Consider the following 24,703-nt stretch of genomic DNA (forward strand, 5'->3'; position numbering starts at 1 on the left):
CTTTCACCTCCAATCATTTCAGTCCAAGGAATTCCCTTGGATGTGATTTCTGTGTACAGAAGAGAAAAACAAGCATGTATTTATGAGGCTTTAATTCCCTAGAGAGCCACATGAGCAGAAAGAGAGAGATGGAAATAGCTGAAGCAGATTTATCTATTAATTGGAGGTGACATCCATGAAAAATGTTTTGTGCTTTTTTTTGCCCAGCCATGCTTTGCCTACCAATGTCTTCACAGCATTAATCACAGCTAAAATGTTCTGTGGGAAGCCTTTTCCACTATGTTAAGAAATGCTAGTGTGGATATGGACTTAATGTTTTGTCCTTCTTCAGAGGGTTTTCTTGCTGGATAGAGGGAAGGAAGGCTGTCAGCAGAGGGTTTTAGCCCTGGAAAGGAAACAAGCACCTCTGCTGAAAAGATGTTTATATTTTCTTGCTATTAAGGAGCTGTAAGTATGAGATAGGCAGCTGCTAATATTTCTAGTGGCAGACAAGGCAGCTTGTAAATGGCCTGACACGTGGGCAAAGGACCTGTCTGTGCTTTTAGCTGGGATCTAGGTTAAGAGGAGCAAATGCATGCAAATTCAGCAATGAGAGAGAAGCTGGTTTTGTGTGGTGGCACAGCAGGACCAGCAGGACATCTTCGGTCTTGTGTCAAAAGGTATGGTTCCCTCTGTGCAGGGCAGAGAAGGAAGGAGGACAGGACAGTATTGTCCAGGGAGGCAGGGAGACCTAAAAAGGATCATGAGGCTGCCTCTCTGGGTGAACCCTTCTTAGGAGCACTGATCTCTAATGGACTTGTTGGAGAAACAGTGAGTTTGTGCATATCAAAGTGATTTGGTTTTCTGGTGTTTTGTGTGCCTATTGCAATGCAGGTCTAACTGCTGTCCTCACCTTGCTCTGTTCCCTGTTTCACAATAGGACCTCTGATGCAACCTCCTCACAAACAAATCCAAAATTATTTGGGGCCAGCACAATTTACACACAAAGACCAAACCCCCAGAATAGACCACTGGTTATTGTGGTTTTATCTCCGACTAATTTCTGGTTTGTGTTTGCAATAGCAACAAGGTGACAAAAAAAAATCTCTTCAAACATCAGCATGTCTAAAAGACTGTAAATCAGGCATGTTAAAACACATAAAATGATGAGAGCTGAAATCTGTTTAGAAAATCTGTTTGTTGCAGAGTCATAGCCATGTGGATGTGGAGAAGCTTGCCTGTAGTCTTGGAGGCTTTATTTCATTGAACAGTGACAAAGAGTGTTTTGGGATGTGTGTTGCTATTCATAGCAGTGTCACTTGAGCAGGCACACAGAGCTTTGAGGTCAAGGTTTTCTGAAACATCCAGGCTTGGCCTAAACCAGGCTGACCTTCCTCATATAGCAACTGATGGTGCAGTTTATACATATGCTAGTAAATGAAGAATTTAAATCTAATGTTATGGAAAATCTTATACAGAGAAAGATTGCAAAATTGGGAACCATTGCCTCTGCCATATTAGACTGGTTCTCAGCCATTCCATAAAGGAAGACTGACCCAAATACTGAGATTTCATAGCAATGACTGGAGAGGGAGAGATCTGAAATCCCTGCATCATAAATGTGATAATCAGCACAGTGTTGTCAAAAGAAAAACATCTGAACAAAGACAACACTGCTAAGCAATAGCATAGAATATCGTAGTGTTTGGATATGGTGTATTGAGAATCTAATGATATATGAAGTTTTAACAAACTACTTGAACACATCCTTACTTTAAACTGTTTGACAGTCTGAACTTAAATGGTTGCATCAAAATCATGTGGTGTATTTTTTTTTAACAGAACCTTTCTAAATGGCAGACCTAATAAAACCAAGGACAGTGAAATTATCTTCTGTTCAACTGCCTTTTCTTTGAGATTTAACAATGAGAGATATCTTATTTATATTAAATATTGCTGTGTGTAGCTAAAAATTTCATTTGATTTGAATTAAGAGTTCTTCAGGTCAAACCAAACTCACTATTGCTGCTTATTCTTACTTCTGGGACTGGTCTAGGTGCTCCATTTGCTTTTATTGCAAAGCATCTTGCCTTTAATACCACACAGGTCTTTTTTGTGAATCAAACCATAATGTTAATGCATTCCCTGGCTTTTCAGTTGAGGAGGTGAGGCCTGTTGCAATATGAATCCTGAACAGGAAACCCCAAATCCCTTATAGTCAATGAGTGAGGTCAAAAGCAAAATTTCCAGGCTCCTGTGCAGGGCAGCGCAGGCATCACAAGTTTGTGGGTGCAGATCAGGCAAAGCAGCTGCCTTTTGGCCAGCTCTACTTCTCCTGCAGAAGGACAGCTCCTGTTTACCTGCCTGCTCACACTGGCATCATTTATATCAAATCCAGAGTTGGATTTGCAGTGCCCAGTGCCTGCCTCCCTCCCTCCCTCCCTCCCTCCCTCCCTCCCTTCCTTCCTTCCTTCCTTCCTTCCTTCCTTCCTTCCTTCCTTCCTTCCTTCCTTCCTTCCTTCCTTCCTTCCTTCCTTCCTTCCTTCCTTCCTTCCTTCCTTCCTTCCTTCCTTCCTTCCTTCCTTCCTTCCTTCCTTCCTTCCTTCCTTCCTTCCTTCCTTCCTTCCTTCCTTCCTTCCTTCCTTCCTTCCTTCCTTCCTTCCTTCCTTCCTTCCTTCCTTCCTTCCTTCCTTCCTTCCTTCCTTCCTTCCTTCCTTCCTTCCTTCCTTCCTTCCTTCCTTCCTCCCTCCCTCCCTCCCTTCCTTCCTCCCTCCCTTCCTTCCTTCCTTCCTCCCTTCCTTCCTTCCTCCCTTCCTTCCTTCCTCCCTTCCTCCCTTCCTCCCTTCCTCCCTTCCTCCCTTCCTCCCTTCCTCCATTCCGAACTGCCTTCCTTCCTTCCGAACTGCCTTCCTTCCTTCCTTCTGAAATTCCTTCCTTCCGAAATTCCTTCCGAAATTCCTTCCAAAATTCCTTCCGTCCTTCCAAAACTCCTTCCTTCCGAAATTCCTTCCGAAATTCCTTCCTTCCAAAATTGCTTCCCAAATTCCTTCCCAAATTCCTTCCTTCCAGATTTTACCTTTTTATAACACAGGGTTAAGCATAGCAAGGCCTGACATTTTAAAAGACGTACTGGTTCAGAGCAATTGATTTTTTTTTTTTTTTTCCCCTGGATCTGCCACTGCTCTGCTCTCGCCTGTGCTGGAGAACCATTGGGCACTGTGATGGTGGTGCAGGAGGCCTGTGACCAGATCCTGGCTTGGGCAGAGATGCATGCCTAATTGCAGGCTCTCCCACATTCACCTGTGCTGCAGTGTGTCCTTCTGCAATGCCAATCACAGTGTTTCCAAGCTTGCAGGTGGAAGTTGCAGCAGTCTGTGATCCTGGCGAGAGGTGGGGGTTTCTGCCTGATGCCTGTCTGTGCAGTCACCTACAGGCCTGCTGTCATACTCTAGTTTGTAACCCTTTCAAATACCAAGCTTCAGCTTCCACACATACACACAAACCTGCTAACAGCCTCTGTCAAAAGTGTAAGTTTCCAGAAAAAGTATGAAGTTGCTTGACAGCTGATGACAATAATATACTATTTCAGTTAGAGAGTTCAAATGGTGCTGCTAAACATCACTAAGCAAAGCCCCTTAAAACGCAGTCATCATAGAAATGTCACTGAAAAACAAAAAAGGGCACATCTACTGTAAATTGCAGTGATGATGTAAAGCAGTAGGACATTGCTGTCTTCTTAAGCTACTGAAAGATAATAACTTATTCTAGTCCCAGTCATAGGTCAGGTCTCTAATCCCTTTCATCTCATTACCCTGCTGAGCAAACAGTAAGGCAATTTCAAGTTTCAAAACTGATGCCCTGCCAGACTGGGGTAATAACTTCTAAGATATAAAGTGGAGCATGCTTTAAGTGTTTTACTCTTTATCCCCAGACTTTGCTAGCCTTCAAATGCCAAGTTGGGCACTTGTCCCTACCCCTCTGCTCTTAAAAGAAAATTTGGTTGCATGTGGACAACCTTTTATAGCTGTTTGAGAAGATGAAATCAGAGTAGGATGCCAAACATTTTTTTACCTTTATAATTACAGTAGGAGCACAGCATATTAAAAGATCTCTTTTGTATTCATATTTGAGCCGTTTCAACAATGCTTTAGAGGAGTTGAGAGTTTCTATGAAATTACAGTAAGATGTCTTTTAAAACTGGCATGATTGATGAATGACAACAGGAACTATAGTTTCAGTCAGCTGCCATTACAGTTAGAAAATCACTTGTTAGTGGTTTGCTATTCTTGGGGTTTTTTCCTAATGGAAAGGAATAATGCATAAGGCCAGGTTAGAATCAAATGTTATGGTGTTTTCAAGGTGGTAAAGGACTGGTTTTATTTTGATCATTAATAGATATTCAACATGTTCTTCATTAGAATATTAGCCTTTCTCTTTCTAGCTTTATTGCAATGCAAAGGAGCCATTTCTGGCTTTGAGAATGTTACAAGTGCATAAATATTGTATATAAAGCAAAGTATATACAAAACATTGTATATAAAGCAAAGCCATTGCATTCTGGCTTCAGTAGGAAAAAAACCCTCACACCACTTTGAAATTCTCCATAAAAAGGCATTACATAGTTTAAGGTCAGTCTGTCCTTGCAAAGAAGACTTATTTTAAAATCTGTGTTGTCTTTAATAATTTCTTTTTTCCTTTCAGTGAACTTTAAAATGTACTGGAGATTGTTCTAAACTGAACCAAACAGATCTTCAACCTTCAGTATATGTGCTAAAAGATCCAGGTATAACTCCAGTTATTTTTATAAGTTATTTTCATTGATTTATGAGTTATTCATTGATTTTAGCAGGTGTTTTGAAGTGATCTTGCTGTGGCTAGATGTAGAGCGTTGCCTGATATTAAGCTGCCTGTAAAAAGCCTGTAAATGTAAAAAGTCATATCTAGTGTCAGAGCAGTGCCTGTCATTGGTTCAGTTTTGTATTCCATTCAAGAAAAAGGAAATGTCCCTTTATCTTCTGTGTTTTAGACAGGTGGAATCTTGACTTTTTGCTTTGCCTTAAAACAGGAGTGTTTTCATCTTGTTCAAGTTTGCCACATAAAGAATTCTTTAAGGGGGATAATCTTCTGAACTTAAAAATCTCTATTAGAGGAGAATCTCTTACACGATCCACAGCTAGGTGTTCCAGCCCTTCAGGCATCTAGGCCTTTTTTGTGTGTCTTCCTGATTTTGTTATGAAAAAGTCACCAATCACCTTTGTTAAGAAAAAATCACCTGTCTATCACTGAAGAGATGCAGAGCAAGTAGCATAAGGTTGCACTTGTGGTTTAAATATTTTTTCAGACAAATAACTAGATTAGCCAAGATAGAGTGCAATTTTCAGCTGACAGTGGCCTGATGCTTTTTGTGTTTGGAGTTTCTGTAATATGAATTAACAGTTCTGATCTTCTTTCTTTGTGTCTATATTGAGTTTGAGACTTCCTTTTTTCCCTAAGCCAGCCATATAATTTTCAGGAAAGCTTATATTGATATAATTTAGCAATCAGTAAAAAAGTCCCTGAGTACCAGCAGGAAGGAAAGAAAATGCTTTGTGGACCTCTCCTATGGAGAAATTCCTTGTGATGAAGAAGAGGGAGGCTGGGTACTGGTACTGGTCTGAAATAGATGTTTCCATCTTCTTGGAAATGAAGATTTCCAAGTTGTTCCATTTCTTTGGAAATGAAACAACTGGGAAACAGAACACCTCTGCTTGCTCCCTCTCAGGTCAGGCCTTGGACAAGAAACCTCTCCGAGGTCTGCTAAGGAACTAATCATTCATAAGTGTGAGATTTGTCTTCACCTCTCTCTCTTCAATCCCAAAAGAGGATTTTGTATACCTGTGTATGGTTTATTTAGTTTTTCAAGTTTCACTTTAGCAAGAAAAATAAATTTATAAAGGTTATGTCACCTTCAATTGAGGAACTCATCCCACTAGTTTGGTTGGAAGGATATTCTAAAGCAATATCCATGGGTACAAATTCTTTATGTTTCATTTGAATCTTGTGAATGGTGTTTCCATGGGAATCACCTGGCAGCTGGGCAGAATATGGGGGAGTGGACAAGTGGTGTCACAGAAGGAAGAAAAAGTACAACAGAAAAACTCTTGTGAGAAAGCAAAAAAATTTTGCATTTTGAAAATGACAAATCTGACTTCATATTCTCTGTGGACTTTGCTGGGCAAGCAAATGATGCTTCCCTTTTATCGTGTGTGGAATAGGTGCCTGGTGCTTTTTTTTTGCTGCTTTTTTTTTTTTTTTTTTTTTTAATTAATAAGGTAGAATGTTGGGTATTGAGGATGCTTCTTCTAGATGGGAATAAAGTAGTTTAGCCAATGCCAGAAGTGAAGCATACTTCCAAAGCAAAAACACAGCAGAAGACAGAGATCTGGTAAGTGCAGATTCTTTTTAAGCTGCACAGATGGCCCAGCCTCACAGCAGCAGGAGGATGGGAACAGCCGCCCTCTGTTTCCTTACGGGGCAAACAATGATGACAGCCTTCTCCAACCCTTACAGCAGGCTGAGGGGCAGACCTACAGGGGAACCCACTTGCAAGCTGGGAGGTGTAAGGAGTGCAGACAGTGCCAGGTGAACACTTGCACAGTGCAAGCATAATGAGCAGCTTTCCTATTTACCATCCTGGTTAATGAAGGTAACAAAACGAGGAATTGCAGTTCAACAGATTTCCAGGAATGTACAAGGCAGAAATAGCAAGCAAATCTGTAAGACTTCTGATTTGTCAGTCATCTAGCCATTGTCTGAGAAAGTTAGTGTGCTGTACTTTCCTTTGTACACTGTAGTCTCTTCATAATGAATATGATATGGGCACTGTGCCAGGGTGTAATTTTTCAATATGATGAAGCAAAATCCTATCTATTTATCCCGTTTATGCATCAGAAGTCATGCTTTAATTTTATTTTCCCACGTGCCAAATGAAATTTGATGTGTTTTATTTGAATATAATACTACAGTTTTAATGGTATTAAATTGTACAAAAACATTTGCATATGATAAGCAAATTGCAGACTGTCTTTGAAATTCCTTAATGAAAAAAAAAAAAAAAAAAAAAAAAAACCAAAAAAAAAAAAAAAAAAAAAAAACACACACAACAAAATTGGAAGTTCTCTTATTACTAACGGGGCTGTGTAGACAGAAAAACTTTCACACCAGTGAAATTTCACACTAGTAAACTAACAGGTGGATTAATAGTGCCATGATCTGGAACAAGACAGGTTGGAATATATTGATTAGAAATCAGCAGTTTCACTCTGTCAATACAATACCTTAAGGTCAATGTGATTTGGTTTTGCTTTTATCTAGAATAAGGCTTTGCATTCTTTATCAATTACAGCATTGCTTCTTTTTTACAATGCAGAAAGTTGCTGACTTTTGAAAATGAACTTGCAGAGAGCACAGTCTGTGTGCATTTTGTGAGCAGCTGCATTCTCTAGCTTCTGTTCTGCAGTAATTGGTCACAGTTAATCTGAATTCTTTTGTCTGGTTGCAAAGTAACTGCTAGTGTTAGCACATAGTGTCCATATCTGCTGGATGCTTTGCAAGGACTTGTTTTCCTTTAGTCGATGGAGAATACAGCAATATAACTTCCATGGAGCATGTAGGAACTGGGTTTTGTTCACATACATGGGAAGGCATTTGTGAGAGAGTTAAACTCAAATTATTTAAGCAAATGACTTATAATTATGACTCTGTGTCATTTTTGGCAGTACCTTTCTCAATAAATGATTTCTACAAAATTTCCCATCTGGCTTAGACTTGAGTATTTGCATGAATTAGGAATACAGTGAAATTAGTGTTTCAGTCCTTGGTGCCATTGTAACCTGTCATGGACAGTCACTTGCCTGTAGCTTAGTAGTTAGGCTTACTAAAGGGAGCAAGAAGGATTCTGATCATGTAACTGAGCAAAAACATACAGAAAATTATGCTGTTCCTTGAGCTTGTTGAATTCCTGACCTGAGTAGAGGGACAGACTTAACCTGGACCTGAGAAAGAGTGAGTCTCTGTGTTGGGTATTTTTTTTTTAAGTTGGTTGTATTTTTTGAAGGTGTGTGTGGTTTTTTCCCCCAGAGACTGAACTTGACAGAGTTTGTCTGGCATTTTGGAAGGGAGTCAGGGTATTTAAAATAAAAAGAACTAAAAATCTGACTACTATTTAGAGTCTTGTGCAATAGGAAATTTAAGCTGTTATCTTCATGTTTTTTTCAGACATGGTATGAATTTTTTTGAGCTTGAATGAGAGTTTTTCATCATGCTGTCACAACTTACCATTTTAGCATTGGCACTTGTCTCCAGTGTGCCAGACAAGAGGAGTAAGTGAGGTTGCAAAGGACTTGCTTTCTCTGCTGTGTTTTTTTTCAGCAGTGTAACCCTAGTAGTGGGTCACAAGAAGTGTTGTGGTGCAGTGATGTTGTTGACCACCCTGAAGTTTTCTACTAACATAGCCTGGGAAAAGAATCGTGTTGCCCTTCTCTAAGAGATCTGTAGTGAAGAAAATGAGTTTGATAGGTTTTAGTTTGCCAAAAACCCACACAACCACTTGCTTGCATCTTACTCAGCTTTACGTGAGAAGCTGTAGCCTGGCTGTCATCTTTCCCTTTTCATCTGAGGACAACACTATAGTAGCTAGCTTACAGATTTTTTTGGACACATCTCTTTGGAATTACAAATGCTGAATTGTGAAAAATAAAATGCCAGAAGCACAGGGATGAAGTGACTTGCAAGAAGTCAGTGGAGGGCCAGGAGTAGGAACAGCCAGTCTGTCCAGGGTCCCAGTCAGGTGTCTCAAATGCATGGGAAGGACAGACCTTTTAGAAGAAATGCCTAGTACTGATTTTGAAAGCACTGACATCTACCCTCAGAGGTGAAAGTCTTGTGATGAATTTTCTTTCTTAGCAGCAGCAGGCAACCCTCACACTGAGGATTGGAGACAAGCAGGAGCTCCCAGAGGCTGCTGTTGCTGGATGAGCAGCATAAACGGGTGTAAGCCTAGAGATACTTGGTTATGTTCTCAAGATTAGTTGGTTTTTTTCTTTTAATGTGTTGCAGAAAATGTGCCAGTTTCCATGGAATGCTGAACAGTCAAAAAACAGTACAGTAAAAAGAGGGAATGATAAATAAATATGTTCATGAGCTCCTTCATGAAGTGTCAAACATGTGGGTTATTCGTTTTCCTTTGTCAAATGTGGAGCTACTTCATTGTAGTTGCAAGGGAACATGCAAATCTGATTACTGTGACGCAGAAAATTCCACTGGCTTTTCTTTCATGTGTGGAGAAGACATCTCTGCTCTCAGGAGGAGAGGACACTGTCTCCCATCTTGTGGAAACAATAGTGTTTTCCTATGCAGCTGTTGAGAGCCCTGTTCCTTTAAATAAAAATAAAAATCATGAGCCACCTTGGCGCCAGTTAATCTTTTATCATTATGTGTTTTATAGTTGGTCACTTCTATCTATGGATCAAGGGAGAAAAATGCTTCTGTTAGTGAAAACATGAATCTGAACTTCTAGACCTGAAAATGGGCTATTTTAATAAAGTTAGGTATTGAAAACTTACACAATTTCCAATGCAGAATGAAAATACAAGTTTACTGGTTTGCCAGGTTACAGGATATACTTTTGGGAGTTCTGTTTCTAGATCTAATGAATGAATATTAGAGAATCACAGCCATTGTACCTCTGTTACACTTTGAAGAGGGAAAGGGAATCCTGATTTGGCATAAGAGAGTCTTCTAGTATAGAAAGAATGGGAAATCACAGTACACAATTCTATGATACACTGTAGGCAAATACAGTGAGAAAAAACTTCCTTAAATAATTAAAAAGTGACTATAGATAGAGCAAATATACACAGATATTTCAGACTGAGGGGTCTTAGTTGGAATTATGAATATATAAAGCAAAATAGTAACTCATATAATATTTTCAGGCCCTTACATTCTCAATTCAACTTAAAATTTTGAAAATGTCAATCTTCCTAATCTCTCCAAAGATGTGAAAATCCTGCAGTCAGTCACAGTAGTAGTAGCAAAATCTGTTTAGTGTACCCTTTTTTCCTATGAGACCCCATATTTTGTGTTCTAAAGCTGTTTATTGCAGCATTTCCATCCTTACTTCTGGGTTTCTTGCATTTTTGGCAAGAAGAGTTTGTGGGACGCTCCACAGTTCTGTCTAGACGAACTTTCTCTCAGACGTCACTGGATGAGGCTGATACCTTGGCCAAGTATAATCTCATCAGCTAACAGATATTTTCTACAAAAGAAAGAGCATTGTTGTACTGAATATAGTCCTGTTTTGATAGCAATTTTGCCAGCTGATTTCAGCAGGCTCAGGAAATGCCTGTTGTGTAACGATCTGTACAATCAATGGCATCCTTTTCAAAATATGGGCATCTGTTTCAGACATGAGAAAAACCTCTTTTTTTTCCCCAAGTCTAATAGAAAATAATAGATTTATTTTTCAGAAATTCCACTTGGAAACAATGACATGATTTTTCAAAATGAAGTGGCTCTAAAAGGGCAGCAAGTTGTTATATTCAGAAGTGGTTACCAGGTGTGTGAATGGTAACATACCAGTGCAGCTGCTCTTATTTTTACAGACAACATTAATAAAGATTGATGGGCTCCACTGCATTTAATTATTGTGTCCAGTGATTCTGAAGATGGTGAGCTGAATCTAAACATAGCTGCCAGAAGTCAGAATTTCTTTTTGCCTTTTCCACTCTTTAATTCTTGTACATGACAAATATAAACTTGCTTGTTATGACTTCTGTATCCTAGTTAGGAGGGGAGGGCAGTGGGCACTGTGTGGCTATAAATTAAAGCAGTTATTTAAAATATATTTTTGTCATTTTGGTTGTCATTTGGTTGCCTAACGACCACATCTGAAGTTGAGTCTTAGAAATTACAGGCAGTGACTCAGGACCATAAGTGAATTGTTGAGGTGAAAAATCTTTCATCTACATTTTTCTGATGCAATAGATAAGAAATATTTATTATTTATTAACATCTGCTTAGTTAAAACCAGCAGAAAAATCAGTGATAAGAAGGCACGGGATGGAATGGCATTCATTCAACTTATACCAAAAATCTCAGTGTGCTGGAAATCTTTCTAATTTCTGCTGAAATAAGCACAAAGTTGGAAGGATATTTAGTCTGTTTTAATTTTTGGTGGTGGGGTTTTTTTGCTCCACTCACTGCATGATTTTTTTTTCCACTGTTATCTTTTCACCTTACTGGAGAGCTGTGATTTATGGAAAATATGCACAATAAAAGTGGAAACAATTAAATAAAAAGTAGACAAGTGAAAGACAATTTTTTCAAGATTGTTTCATAAAAATTGCCCAATATGTAAATCTTTTTTTTTTTTTTCATACCAGGAAAAAAAAAAAGTCAGACTTCCAAATTACAGGTGAAAATATGAAGAAAATTTCATTAAATCTGGTTCTAAATTTTTTCTGTCATGCATTTTCTTTGTTTGGAAAGCTTACCAACCTTTATACTTCTGTAACACAACCAGATACATTCAGTCTAGATGGCCACACCACAGCTCTGCACTCTTCCTCAAAGCTTTCTAGAACAGAGCATTAAGTAGGTTCATTGCCCCTCTCTCTTATTTTGCATCTTTTTCCAGTAAGAGTTTTGTAGATTGTAGCAATTTATCAAAGTGCTATGCCTGCAGCTCTGAAAGGATTTTAAAGCTCCCCCTTTTGAAATATCCACACTTTAATTTGCTGGATTCTGAACTGCACTTTCAACTATGTCAGCAAATCACAGAAAAGGTGAATGTGTTTAGAAATAGACTTCTTATTGTCTAATTTTCATGGTATCATAGTGATACCATAGGGATGGGATGTGGGAGATTTTATTCCTATTTCCCATGCTGCTCATGTCATAATGGACACTGTTGTTCAAAAATTAAGAATTGTATTTATTACTACAGTGATTTCATGTTTTTCAAGAGTCTGTAAGTCTGTAAATATTGGGGAGATACATTTCCCGTGAAGCACTTTATCTACTCAAGCACTTCTTTTTTTTTTTTTTCCTTCTTTTTTTTCCTTTTCTTTCTTTTTTTTTTTTCTTTAATTATTAAGTGGCTTATTCTTCATGATGTTATTTGTCAAGTTTCTAATCATATGGTAAGGCAGAGCAATTTTGTGGGTTGACTCTCCTGGATATGTAAGTTACTTCTGCTTTGGGTCTTCACTTCTTTGGGGATTTTTTTTTTTTTTCCATTTTAGAAACAAGATTTAATCGGTTTTCTCATTTTCTTAATATAATGGATGCTTTTGAAAAGTAAAGTCTTAATGCTGACTGGAAATGTCTTGGGTTAGATTTTAATCAAGGGATTTTTTTCATTTTGGTGGGGTTTTGTTGCTTTGATGGAGCTTTTTTTTTACTTCTATTGTAGTTACTTAGAAAACATCACATCCTTTTCCTTCAGTGCATTGATTTAAACACATAATAATAATAACTGCAGGTGCCAACTCACTCATTTGACAATTGTGAAATGCAGGTCTGAATTACATCTACAGGACAGAGGCTACATAGGGAGCTCACAAAGAAAGATTAAAGAATGTTTTTGACTTCTGTGAACAATGTGATGGATGAAGAAGGTGATACCATAAATTGAGGGCAAGTTTTATACTTGGCAAGATTGTTAGACTGTGTCTCTGTGTACACAGAGTGTGAGGAGACCTTGGGAATGCAGTGTTTACATTTCATAGGAGTTCACAGGCTTTCTGCCTTCTTCAGAAAAATATGTTTGCACTGTGTGAGTATATTAGGTGCAGAAATCATTACTATTGACAGACTGGAGTTTGAAAAATTATGAATGTGGTAATGAAAACAAAGCAATAGGAAAAAAAAACCACCATTGCTGAAGACTGGCAAATGAACAAGCTTTGGAAATGGCACTCCAACAGAATCCTCAATTGCTGTCCTTTAATTCTTGATTGTGATAGCAAACACCTAATAAAAAGCACCCTGACTTTTTATAATCAGGACTTGTGTTGCTTGAAGTACCCTTTGATTCAGAAGTTGTGCAGAGGGCCATGGAGGAAAAGAGAGCAGAAGTAACAAACATTTAAATTATCCAAAGACTTATACACAAGCTTGTATGTATGCAGCAGTCCTTAAAAGCAAAATTGAAGCCTTGTGAGTCTATCAACAGTTTCTTTTAGCTCATTCCCATTACTTAGGAATATCTGATGTTACATGTCAGATTTTGTACTGTTTTTCTGAAATCTGCTCTGAAACACACTTTAATGTTCCAGTTCCTTTCTTCCTAATTGTTTTCTTGCCCTTTCAGTTACTCCTGAGATGGAGCAAATCCTACTAACATAAAGTAACTCTCTCAGTTAACTGAAATTGTTTTATCACTTTAAATAGTCTTATCACTTTATTCCTGCTAAAATAGTCTTCATCTTTGGCAATTCATCAAAGAAAGATACTATGCCTCTCTGAGCCCAAATCAGATAAGCTGCAGGTTCACTGAGTGTAAAAAATTTATCTTTTTTGCATGTAGATACTTTTCTTTTGAGCACTTAATGATAAAGAAAATCTGATGGGTAGGTTAGAAGGATAGTTTCTAGTTTCACTTCCTGAACGTTTTGCAGTTTTCTCTTTAAAAAACACTTTAGAGTTCTACTTTAAAGATTATCCTTTGATTACAAGTCTGATCTGGCCTAAGGTCCCGTGTTGAATATACTTATCTTGGAGGAGGCCGTATTTTGTACTGAGGATCAGAGCTAAAGCTCCTGCAGGTTCTCCTGACGTTGCCTCAGTGCCCGTCTGTTCACACCACATGGCCCAGCATTTGGTTCATGCTACCTTGGCTAAATGAACCCCTGGGATTTACATAGTAGCTTCAGTAAACAGGAATCATATGCAATATGTTTGCTTTAAATAGATATTTGCTTTAAAGTTTTGCACATTTTGATTTTTAAAATACTGTGCTTGAGGGTGTATTTGCTTGCAGGCAAGACTGTATTTTGTTTCTTCTTCTGGGGCAGAGGCTTGGTTTCTGTGCATGCACAAAACCCACAGGACTCATTCTTTAAAAGGTGCTCAGTTCCCCCTTGCTGATAGTATGGATCATAGTAGGTGTTAAAATGGTTGTCACCAGCTGCAGAGTAATGAGAATCTGGGTTCCTTGTGAAGTGGAATAATTTATATTCACCACCACTCTGAATGTGCCCTCAAGGTGACAGATTCAAGACTTCACGCATTAGAAAACTACATAGTGCCAAAAAAGGGATATGTTTATTAGAATAGTTATGAGAAATGCATTTTGATGCCTTTTATCTTGTTGCAAACCCTTAAGTTGGAAAAGGATGCAAAGCTTGGATGTTACAGTATCTGAGAGTAATTTGGCTTTGTGTGTAGAATTAGGCCTAATATATTGTTCAGTTTTGAGTCCTAAGTAAAACCAGAATTCTAGGATAGATATACAATCAAATATGTGGCTGCATTTCCTGCCATTTCGTCATCAGAAACAGACAGCTACTGCTTTACAGGGTGCCTGATTTCCACTGCTGCAGAGCTTTATCTGAAATGGGAGTTTAACAGACATATTGGCTTCCTTGATCCACAAACCTGAAACTGCTAGCTGAGGGTGTGAAAAATGAGGGAAATTACCTTACTGTCCCCATCTCTGGGAGGAGTGATTTGGGCTTTGGCTCATCAATAGCCATGTCTTCGAGGCAGTCACCTGAGGTCATACCCCTGTCAAAGTGAGTGGGTGGGCAAAGGGTGCTGGGCTTTTGTTGTTTCTTTGTTTACATCCAGAATCTAGAGACTGCCTTGATGTCGGGCAGACTGGTGCCTTGGTTGTTCAGTCTGAAGAAAATAAGGAAAGATCAGAGTTGGAGGGATGGAAAGAGGGGAAACAGAGGAGAGAGGAAGGAGAAGCTAGAAGAGAGGGAGGAAGTCTGTTTTCAAGTGATAGAGGAGTAATATTCCTAGGAATAAATACAAGATATTTATATCAATGTAAGGAATACATGGAAAGACCAGAATTTATAGCATATTTGGAGTTTATGTTTTGGCTTTATTTGTTTTTGACAAAGCATTTCACTTGCAGTAGCAAATCAAATTCTCCAAGGAGAAATGTAACAGGAATAGAACAAGCAGAGAATTAAAACCTGGTCCCAGAGGTATAAAACCTCAATTTCACAGAATAGCAAGAGGGAATACACTATGCCTGGGGAATGGATAGCTGTTTTCTGTGTTTGCCATGGTCTAAAACAGCTGAAAAAAGGAATCTTTTTCACTGACTTTTGAGGCAAGGCGAGAGGTTTACCAATACCAGACAGGAGAACCTCTCAATTGGTAAAAACTACCCTTGCAGAACAACTTACCCTTTTAGCAATTCTGGGGTGTATTTGTTTGGTTTTTTTTGTTTGGTTTGGTTTTTTGGGTTTTTTTGGGGTTTTTTTTTTTTGGTTTTTTGGTTTTTTTTGGTGTGTGGGTTGTTTTTTTGTTTTTGTTTTTGTTTTTGTTTTTGTTTTTGTTTTTTTTTTATTGCAGCCCTCCCTCTGCTTCTTAGATTGAAACTGTTAAGGGATCATAAAATATTAATGTTAAATACAGAAGGAGCGGACATTCACCAACCCATATAAATGTTTACTGAGCCTGTGCTTGGTTTTGAGAACTTGTGAAGATCTAAATATTTAAACTGAAAGAGATAAGGGGAAATGCGGAAAAACTGATATTTGACATCATCAGAAAACACTGCTGATCCACAGGTAAGCAGCTTAAACTCTGAAAAGGAAAGTGGAAGAAAAGGGAGGAGATAAAAACTATGCTTATATGTTTGATTTTGTATTTTGAAAGTTAGAGATTGAGCAATCTTTCAAAGTTTTTTGTTGTGTTGTTTTAGGAGGTTTTAGCTTATTAAGAAGGCTTTTAGCCGTAGCAAATTTAAAAGTGTTCATGCTGAAAATCGAATTAACTCATTCAAAAACAATCGCTTCCAGAAGTTTGAGTTCTTTTTACCTCTGACTTCTTTCTTCTCTTTCTTTCTCTGACAAGCACACACAAAACATGCACTCCATCACCTCAGGGTAGTGAAAAAGTTTTGAAATTCCAAACAGCTTTTCCTTGAAAAGTTCTGGTTTTGAAAAGAATGCCTTTACAGAGTTAAATTCTTCCAAGCTTTAATGGCTGTATGTAATTGCAGCATGTTCTCTGCTATTTTACATTATCTAATTTTAGGTGAAGTGTCTTCATGGCCCTTGGGAGGACATTTCACAGTTTCAGTGCAAGCCTACACTTACACATATTCTATGCTTGCACCTAAAAAGAAAAAAGAAGAAAAAAAAAAAAAGTGAGCAAAGAGAATGTAACTGCTGCAATTTTAAGATTGACAACTAGTTGGTTACTGTCACCTATTTTTTTTTTTTTCACTGCCAGTGTAGGAGGCAACTAACTGAACAGCACCATTTAGCACATTGCTTCAAGGATTAGAGATCAGTGTCTTCAGCCTGAGAACACTCTATGGTATAGGCCAGTGAAGGCTGTGATAGTGACACATTTATTTCTTTTGTGCTTTTTCTTTCTTTCGGTTTAGAACATAGCACTTTTTAAATTATATTAAGCTTATCCAAACTGAAGATGAAACAAAGGCATCTGTTTCCTGAAATTTGTACTGATCCTTCACACCATGGATTTGTTGGTCAGTGTATGAATAAAGGATACTTTTATAAGATGGTCTGGGTAAGGGACTTATTTTCCATCTGTTATTCTACTACTGGATCATAATAGCAAGTGGACTCTCATTCCCACCTCTTCCCCCCGAAACTTTTCCTTCCCCTTCACCTTTGTGATTATCATAATACCTCGAGGACAGCAGGTTTTGTTAGTCAGATACCATCTTGGTAAATGTGAATGAGAGTGAAGGCATTTGGTGTTTGGGTAAACAGTAACAATAATGTTTCACTCCAGTGGTTATAATCAAGCAGCCTCTTCTCATCAGTCCATATCCTGCAGTGTCTCAAAAGAAAATGTCATTTGTGAAAGTGATGTTTAACAGATATTCTTCTATGCATGCACCATTTTTCTTTGAATGTAGGGCTGGTGGAAAAAACTGCTCCCACAAAAGCATTTCTGTTGGCACTATTATGCCTTCAAAAACAGAAAAAAAAAAGCCTTCCTCCATTACATCCACTGAAGGATGGACAGAGATCTGCTACCACCCAGAAGGAAATGCAAGCATTTCCATTCTTCTGGTCTCCAGAGACCATATGTATAGCATCTTGTGTTGGTGATAAGGTTGCACAGAATGGGTTTGTAGAATTATATTTCATGCTTGTCTTAAAGCCTTTTTTCCCAGTGTCTGGTGGCCCTGTAATCTCTGTCTCTGTTTTGATTTTTGTTGAAGTTCCACTCACAATGCTACCATTGAAAAGCTTTGTGATAGGAAGGTATGCATTCCAAAAGCTAGAAAAACCCAGGAAATTGTCAATTGAGGAGTATTACCTTAAAAATAATAGTTTTCAAGTAAATATTGTAAGCTATTATTATCTCTCTCACGATTTTAGACTGCATATACGTAGTTTGTCATTTCTTACCTAAGGGTCCTTGAAAGTCCCATTTTAAAGTTGTTCTAAAATATTTTGGTTTACGGATAATCATCAGGTTTCATGACTTTGGAGCAAAATCAGTAACAACATCAACAAAAGCAAACATTGCTCTGGAAAATGCAGTGGAGAAGAGAACAGTCAAATTGAAGAAAAATTAGTGAGGTGAGATCAAGTTAAAATATGATGGGAAACAATATAAGGCACTGGGTATTACCAAACTCTGTCACCCCAGTTAGTGAAATATTCTTTGACTAGTAACTCTGGAAGGAATTCGGAGAAGTTCAAAAGGAATAACCATTTCAAACTGATATTTTTTTTTTAATTAATCAGATAATAATCCTCTTGTCTTTCTGCAGCCCTTATAGGAAATAGGAAATATACCTTCTATGCAGAGCCAAGAGGTTACTTTTTAATCTGTGTCTTAACAGTTTAGTCAACACACACCAGCTACTACTCTGGTAGAAATTATGTAAGCAGTGCAAGTTATCTGCTTTTTTTCAAGTAATTCCCTTTCATCAACTGAGCAAAACTGTTACATACACTTGCCAGTACCTGCCCCTTTCTCCTGCATACTGGCCCTTCTGATGACCCTCTGATCCTTTGGTTAGTGGCCTGGTTAGCCTTTAGCAAGAAGAGGAGATGATGGTGAGCCATCAGCACCTCAGTTCTGTAATTCTACTTCTTTGAATTTATTTTTCAAGTTGCTTGTTATCCTTGTAGAATCATTGAATGGTTTGAGTTGGAAGGGACTTTCCAAAGGCCCTCCAGTTCAACTCACCTGCCATGGGCACAAGATATGTTAAGAGATCAGGATGCTTAGAGCCCTACCTAGCCTTACCTTGAATGGAAGTCCAGGATGGGGCATCCACCACCTCTCTGAGCAATCTGTGCCAATGTTTGACCACCCTCATTGTAAAATAATTTCTTTCTAATATCTAATGTAAATTGGCCCTCCTTCACTTTAAAACCACTATCCCTTTTCTTATGTCAACAGCCCTACTAAAATATTTGTCCCCATCTTTCTTACAGAAAGGTCACAGTATGGAGCCTGCTCTTTTTCAGGCTGAACAATCTCAACTCTTTCAGCCTTTCTCCATAGAAGAGGGACTCCAGCCCTCTGAGCATCTTCGTGGACTCCTCTGGACTCACTAGGGCCGGTTCACATCTTTGCTGTGCTGGGACCCCAGAGCTGGAGGCAGCTCTGCAGGTGGAGTCTCACCAGAGTGGGGCAAAGGGCCAGAATCCTCATTATCCTCTGCTCTCCACAGTGATTTGGATGGAGCCCAGGACACAACTGAGCTGCCCGCACACGTTGATAGGTCATGTCCAGCCTCCTGTCCCCCAGTACTCCCAAATCTTTTCTCCTCTGGGCTGCTCTCAGTGCATTCTGTGGGAGTGACCTGACCAAGGAGCAGCATACTGTACTTGGCCTTGTAGAATTTGATGAGATTCCCAAGGGCCCATTTTCTGATCTTGTCGAGGTCCCTTGGATGGCATTCTACCCTTCAGGCCTGTCAGCCTCATCACTTATCTTGGTGTTATCTGTATTCACTGAATTACATCCAAGCTTGTGGATTTACTAAAAATTCTCTGAGATGAGTTTGGACTTGGTTTTTAGTGTGCATGGTTTCACTCAGTTTAATAGCAGAGCTCTTTCTCTGTAGTGGGCCATTGACTATGGCATGTTTGTATCCTCTTGTTAATGAGTGTATTAAAGCAGCATGGCTCAGGTGTGAATTAAGGAGGTGACCCAGTCCCGAGGTGGAGCCCTGCTGTATCTCTGGGACTCTGCTTGGCTGGCAGTTGTGAATGGAGTGAATGGGGTTTAGTTCAACGTTTATTTTGTAGTCTAGAAGTAGATGGATCTTGCAGATCATTATATTCCATTTCACCTTTTCGACATTCTTTCAAGTCTTGTGCAAAGTTATTGAATTTCACTGTTCAAAAGTTTTACTTATCACAATATCTTATGTTTCCAGATGTGTTCTTCACTGTCTTGGCAGCTTATCTTTTCTGTTTCAGTGAAACTTTTCTTGCAGTGCTCTGATGATTATTGGATGCCTTTCTTTTTAACCGTTTGTCTGCTGTTTCTCCTGGCAATTTCCCTATTTGCTTCCCTCTTCCCTCCACTCACATAGATTCATGTTTTCCTCATGCAAATCCTAATAGTTTTGTTGCAACACTCCTTCTGAAAATGTTTTCTTCTGACAGGCCTCTTTTTGCTTTTGATCCATGCAGAGATTGTGTCTGTATCAGAAGAATCAGACTGACCCAAGCATTCAGATGAGCTTTGTTAGATCCATTATTAATTTGTGTGTTAACACAGAGCTCACTCAGGGTTTAGCTATAAGAGTTGGCTTCTGTCTTCAGCAAACATGTGCAGTTGGTTCCTGCAGTGCCCTAGATGCCCTTAGTATGATTTGAGTTAGTAATATTGAAAAGTGCTGACTGTTCACAGTCATGTGAATTTTTGAAAACAGCTTCTAGAACTTAATTTGTCTTCAGTTTATTTTGGTGGGTTACCTGGACTGGCAACAATCTAGTAGATTATTCCAGGGAAAACAACGTACTTAGAGAAATGCAAACTTCTTTTGATCAGAGTTTATTCCAGTCATACTTACCCTCAACAAGCAAACACATCTGTAGGGATTTAGAGGCCTTTATTTTAAAGCCTGTCTGACTTTTGTGGCACATTCCTATCAGCCATTGCTGTGACCTTAGAGAAGGTGCAACAAAAGGCAATGCCAGAGACAGAAGTTGTGAATACCTTTGGTGTCTAACTGGTTCAGACTGCACAAACTTCAGAAGCTGAAGTTTTGTTCAAAGGAACACATCATGCTGGTACCACTTGTGTTGATGTTTTTAGTGATGTTTTCACATAAGAATGCTGAGCTAAAATTGTCTAAGGTCTGTGAGGAGCCCTTCTAAAAAAATTCTATATATTGAAAATGTTTTATTTTTGTCTCTTGCTTTGTAGATAGTACAGATTAGGACTTCCTCTGAGAAGAATTCTGGACAAGAGAGATACATAAATCAAGTTGTCTTTTCCTGTCTGTTATAAAACCTTGCCTGATGATAAGGAACTTGCTAGTTTAACAGTGGAATGAATTTTATTCCTCTGACAGCAATGTCTTGATTAAAAAAAAAAAAAAAAAAAAGAGAAATCTCACCCAAGTGAAGTCACTGGCAGACACTGGCAGCATAGCAACAGTTGGTGCAAAAGTTATGGAACTGCTTCTGACTACATCTTTAAATTTTATGATTTTCTGTGAGTCCTGCTATGTCCACAAATCATCACTGAGAGAGACTCAAAGATAATTTGAAAAAGCAGTGTCAAGTATTAGCTTGGGAGAGTGTATCTGCAGATGTCTTAAAATGGTGTGGGGTTTATTTTGCACTGTGGAATCATAGAACTGTTACAGTTGGGAGGACCTGTAAAGCTCAGGGACACCTTCCACTATCCCAGGCTGCTCAAAGCCCTGTCCAACCTGGCCTTGGACACTTCCAGAGAGGTTGAGTGTATAGCCTCTCTGAGCAGCCTGTGCTAGGGCCTCACAGAGAAGAATTTCTTCCTAGTACCTAATCTAAATCTACCCCACTTTAGCTTAAAGCCATTGCCCCTTGTCCTGCCACTCCATGCCCTTGTGAAAAGTCCCTCTCCAGCCTTCTTGTATTTCTCCCTTTAAATAATGAAAGGCCTGTCCAAAGGCTTTTCTTCTTCAGGCTGAAGAGGCACTGGTCTCTCAGTCTTTCTTCATAGGAGAGGAGCACCAGTGCTCTGATAAATATACTGGCCTCCTCTGGTCTCATTTCAACAGGCTGTGGACCCCAGAGCTGGAACTGTAATGTGTGTGGATGATGAAAACCATACACAGAAAGTGTTGGTAGCCCTTTCAGCTTTCTGTGAGAGATGCTGACATGGTTACTTTCTAATTTTTTATATATTTGTATGTCCACTGAGAGTGGGAGAGATGTCAATTACGTGGCTGTTCATTCATGCTGTTCATAAATGCTGTTAGTTTGTGTCTGTTAGCAAGCATTGCTGCCCTAAAATGCAAAGATCCTTTTGGAAGTAACTCTCATCAGGACAAAGCTGCAAAGTAATTTATACTTTCCAAATACTTGGAAAGCACCATCATATGTTCTTTATCATTTGAGGAAGCTGACTGTGTTTAGCTGTCACAGTCATTTTTTTATGAGCAAATGCCTCCTGTTGTGATAACTGCTCTATTGCTTATCATGGGCCTCTTTAATGCCAATCATTATTAGTGAGAGCTTTTCTCCATGGGACCAAACTCAGTACAGTGGATCTTCTCCTCCCCACTGTCATCCATCTCCCTGTCAATTTTCTGCTGGCTTTTTCCTTTGTGCCAGGATGTGCAAGGAGGTGGGATTTGGAAACACTCCAGTTTTGTCAGTAGGAGCAGGTAAAAATGTTCAGCTACTGCATACAGGGAGAGGTCTTCTGGGTCCAATTCCTGTTCATCAGCACTGAGAGAGTGGTTGCACACTCATTAATACCAGATCAGTGCACTGTGGATTGTCAAGCAGTGGGAAATTTGGGTAGAGTGGTGGGCCTGTGACTGCTGAACACATTCAATGCACAGTCTGGCCTTTCTTGGCTTTTTGGCAGCTGTAGGAGGACAGGCAGCACTGGGTTCAGAAGGTAGCCTGCAAATGTAGTTAACCAGTGATCTTCTTTTTAACAGTTCTTAATTAGAGCTGTTCTTAGTGCCTGACCAATGCATGCAGACACAGCTCTGGGACCTTTGATCCAGGGATTGGGAGGCTGAAAGCTGAATTTTTAGTAAAATTGAGACATAGTCTTAGCTGTTATTGAACTCTTTTATTTATGGAAATGTTATCTCTGCCTTTGGTGACTGTACAGTTAGATCACCAATGCTTTGAAAAATCCAGGCTTGACCAATTTCATGGCAGCTGTGCTCTCTGCAGGGATCATTAATGCATCCAGCTGCAGGAGGAGCAGAAGCTTCTCCCAGTGGATATACTTGTCACTGGCAGTACAGGGCAACAACAAGGTCTGTGCTTCGACACTTCTAAATGATGAGCAGCTGCGACCGGCTGGTGATTAAAATGTCTCATGGGCCCCTCAGGTACCTGATCTGCAGAGTTTGGATGTCCTTTGTGGAGAAGTGGACATGGGCTAAAGCACCATTTTGTTTTGGAGGAGTTGGGGTTAGTCTCTGCTCTGTTGGCCGAGATGCCAGCTGTCACACAGGTGTTGGTTGTTCTTTCTCCACTTAAAATGGGAAGCAAGATGCATAATGATGGCTGTTAAACTGAGCTGTGTTATAGGATTGTTCCCTGGCTTTATATATTGAATAATACAACACTTCATTATTCCACTGGAAGCTCTGAGAATAAATGTGCAGTTCTTATAATCCCATCATCTGAATCCCTCAAGACAGTTGGGTCCAAAATTTTATTTTAATTTTTACCTTGAGCAGACTTTTCTGCCAAGTTGGATAAAGAACAGAAAAGCCAGGGACATCTATAAGATAGAGGTCAGAAAACAGGTATACATCCTCTTAGTGTTATGACAGTACCAGAGTGGAAGTGGAAGCTTGTTCATGCAGCTCCCTAAATGGTCGCTTCCTTGTTTTTCATTGGAAAAGAAAGGCCACCTAGGGATGTGGGTTATACAGTGGAACCAGGTCTTAGGATCCTGATTCTTGCAGGACTGTCCTGGATATTGTCCAAGAATTTGCAAACCTGGCAGAAAAAAAACACTACTGTCCTGTGAAGAAACCAGATGTGCAGTGGAATAGTGGTAAAGAGGACAAGAAACTTGCAAGCTGAAAGACAGAAAACAAGAGAGGGAAGATGAGATGGAGCATGTAAATTGGGAGAGAGTAAAATTTAAGATTAGTTTTGCAGCAAAAGAATTTAAAGGTGCTGTGCATTTTCTAAAAAACCCATAATCAACTCCACTATGAGACTGCGGAGCTGAGGTGGGAAATTTTGAGTGCAGCACTAAGGAAAATTGCTCACCCAAGCTGTTACCAAAGCAGTGGGGTGGACAGAGACCTATGACTTGACCCATTCTTCACTTGGAAGAGCAGTTCACAAGTTCTGCTGTTCCTGTTAAGGAGATGCTGAAATTCTTCACTGAGAATTTTGGAGCACTCTTTGCTGCTGGAATAGAGGAAGAAAAATAAATGTGCAATGAGAAACATTGCAACAGAGTTGTCCCTTATGAAACTACTGAGCAGACCCCAAAACTTTAAGCAAGCTTGCCTGTGAAATTGGGCCCTTGAAATAAAAATATGTGTTCTGAATGGCTTCTTAAATGAAGTATTTTCTTGCCATGGCTGGCTGAGAAAATGCTGTGCAAGTTTTCCCTGCAGCTGCTAACTATAAAAGCAAAGTTAGATGTATCCCCTGGAGCCACAAATCGTGGTTCTGAGGAAGCACATTGGCTTCTGCAAGCTTTAAAAGGAACCTTAAAATGTGAGAGTTATATTGGAATAAAGGCGATGTGCCAAATAAAAGCATATTCAGGTCAGGAGAGATTCTCAGGCTCTGTCTGTGGTATACTTAACCAGTGGTTTCCAAAGCAGGGTGCATGCACATCAAGGTGTGCATAAAACAGTCCACTGGGGTGTGAAAAAATGTGGGTTTGTGCTATTAATAAATTTTAAAACTATGTTTATTTCATCTCTAACTTACAGTTGTTAATTTTCTGTATGTTTTACAAGATGCATAATATGTTAGGATGGTGGTATGTTGGGAAGGTGGGATGGACGTCTCAGGTTTCTTCCCCTGGTACTGTTTGCAATTGAAAAAGTTTGGAGATTACTGTGGTAAACCACAGATGTAGCCAAGATCTGCATGCTGCACGTAGAACAGCTGTGGTGAACGGTCTTGCATCTAATTTTAGGACTTAGAAATATGTGAGTTACATGGCCTAAGGCAGAACCCTGGTAAGAGAAATAGGAATCTTTGGGAGGAAAACAGATGATTATAATCTAAACAAAAATCCTAGGGCTAGGAAGAGACAAAGAGGCAATACAAACTGCTGCCTTTGCAACATGCACATGAGGGGAAGGAGGTTGTGGCAGGTACCTTTACTTAGC

General features: G+C 39.3%; 1 protein-coding gene across 2 annotated transcripts in view; it reads left to right on the forward strand.

Annotated features, from left to right (window-relative positions):
- PLPPR1 (phospholipid phosphatase related 1) overlaps positions 1-24,703 on the forward strand; it is a 127,219-nt gene that overhangs the window by 21,127 nt on the left and 81,389 nt on the right. Inside the window, exon 1 of one of the 2 annotated variants that reach the window (XM_054003079.1) lies at positions 4,681-4,762. The exons of the other annotated variant lie outside the window; for it this stretch is intronic. The gene's annotated coding sequence lies outside the window, so the exon portion shown is untranslated. Of the gene's footprint in view, positions 1-4,680; positions 4,763-24,703 lie in introns of those variants that run through there. 2 annotated transcript variants of the gene reach the window in all.

Source organism: Vidua macroura, chromosome Z (assembly GCF_024509145.1).
Source record: "Vidua macroura isolate BioBank_ID:100142 chromosome Z, ASM2450914v1, whole genome shotgun sequence".
Lineage (NCBI taxonomy): Eukaryota > Metazoa > Chordata > Aves > Passeriformes > Viduidae > Vidua > Vidua macroura.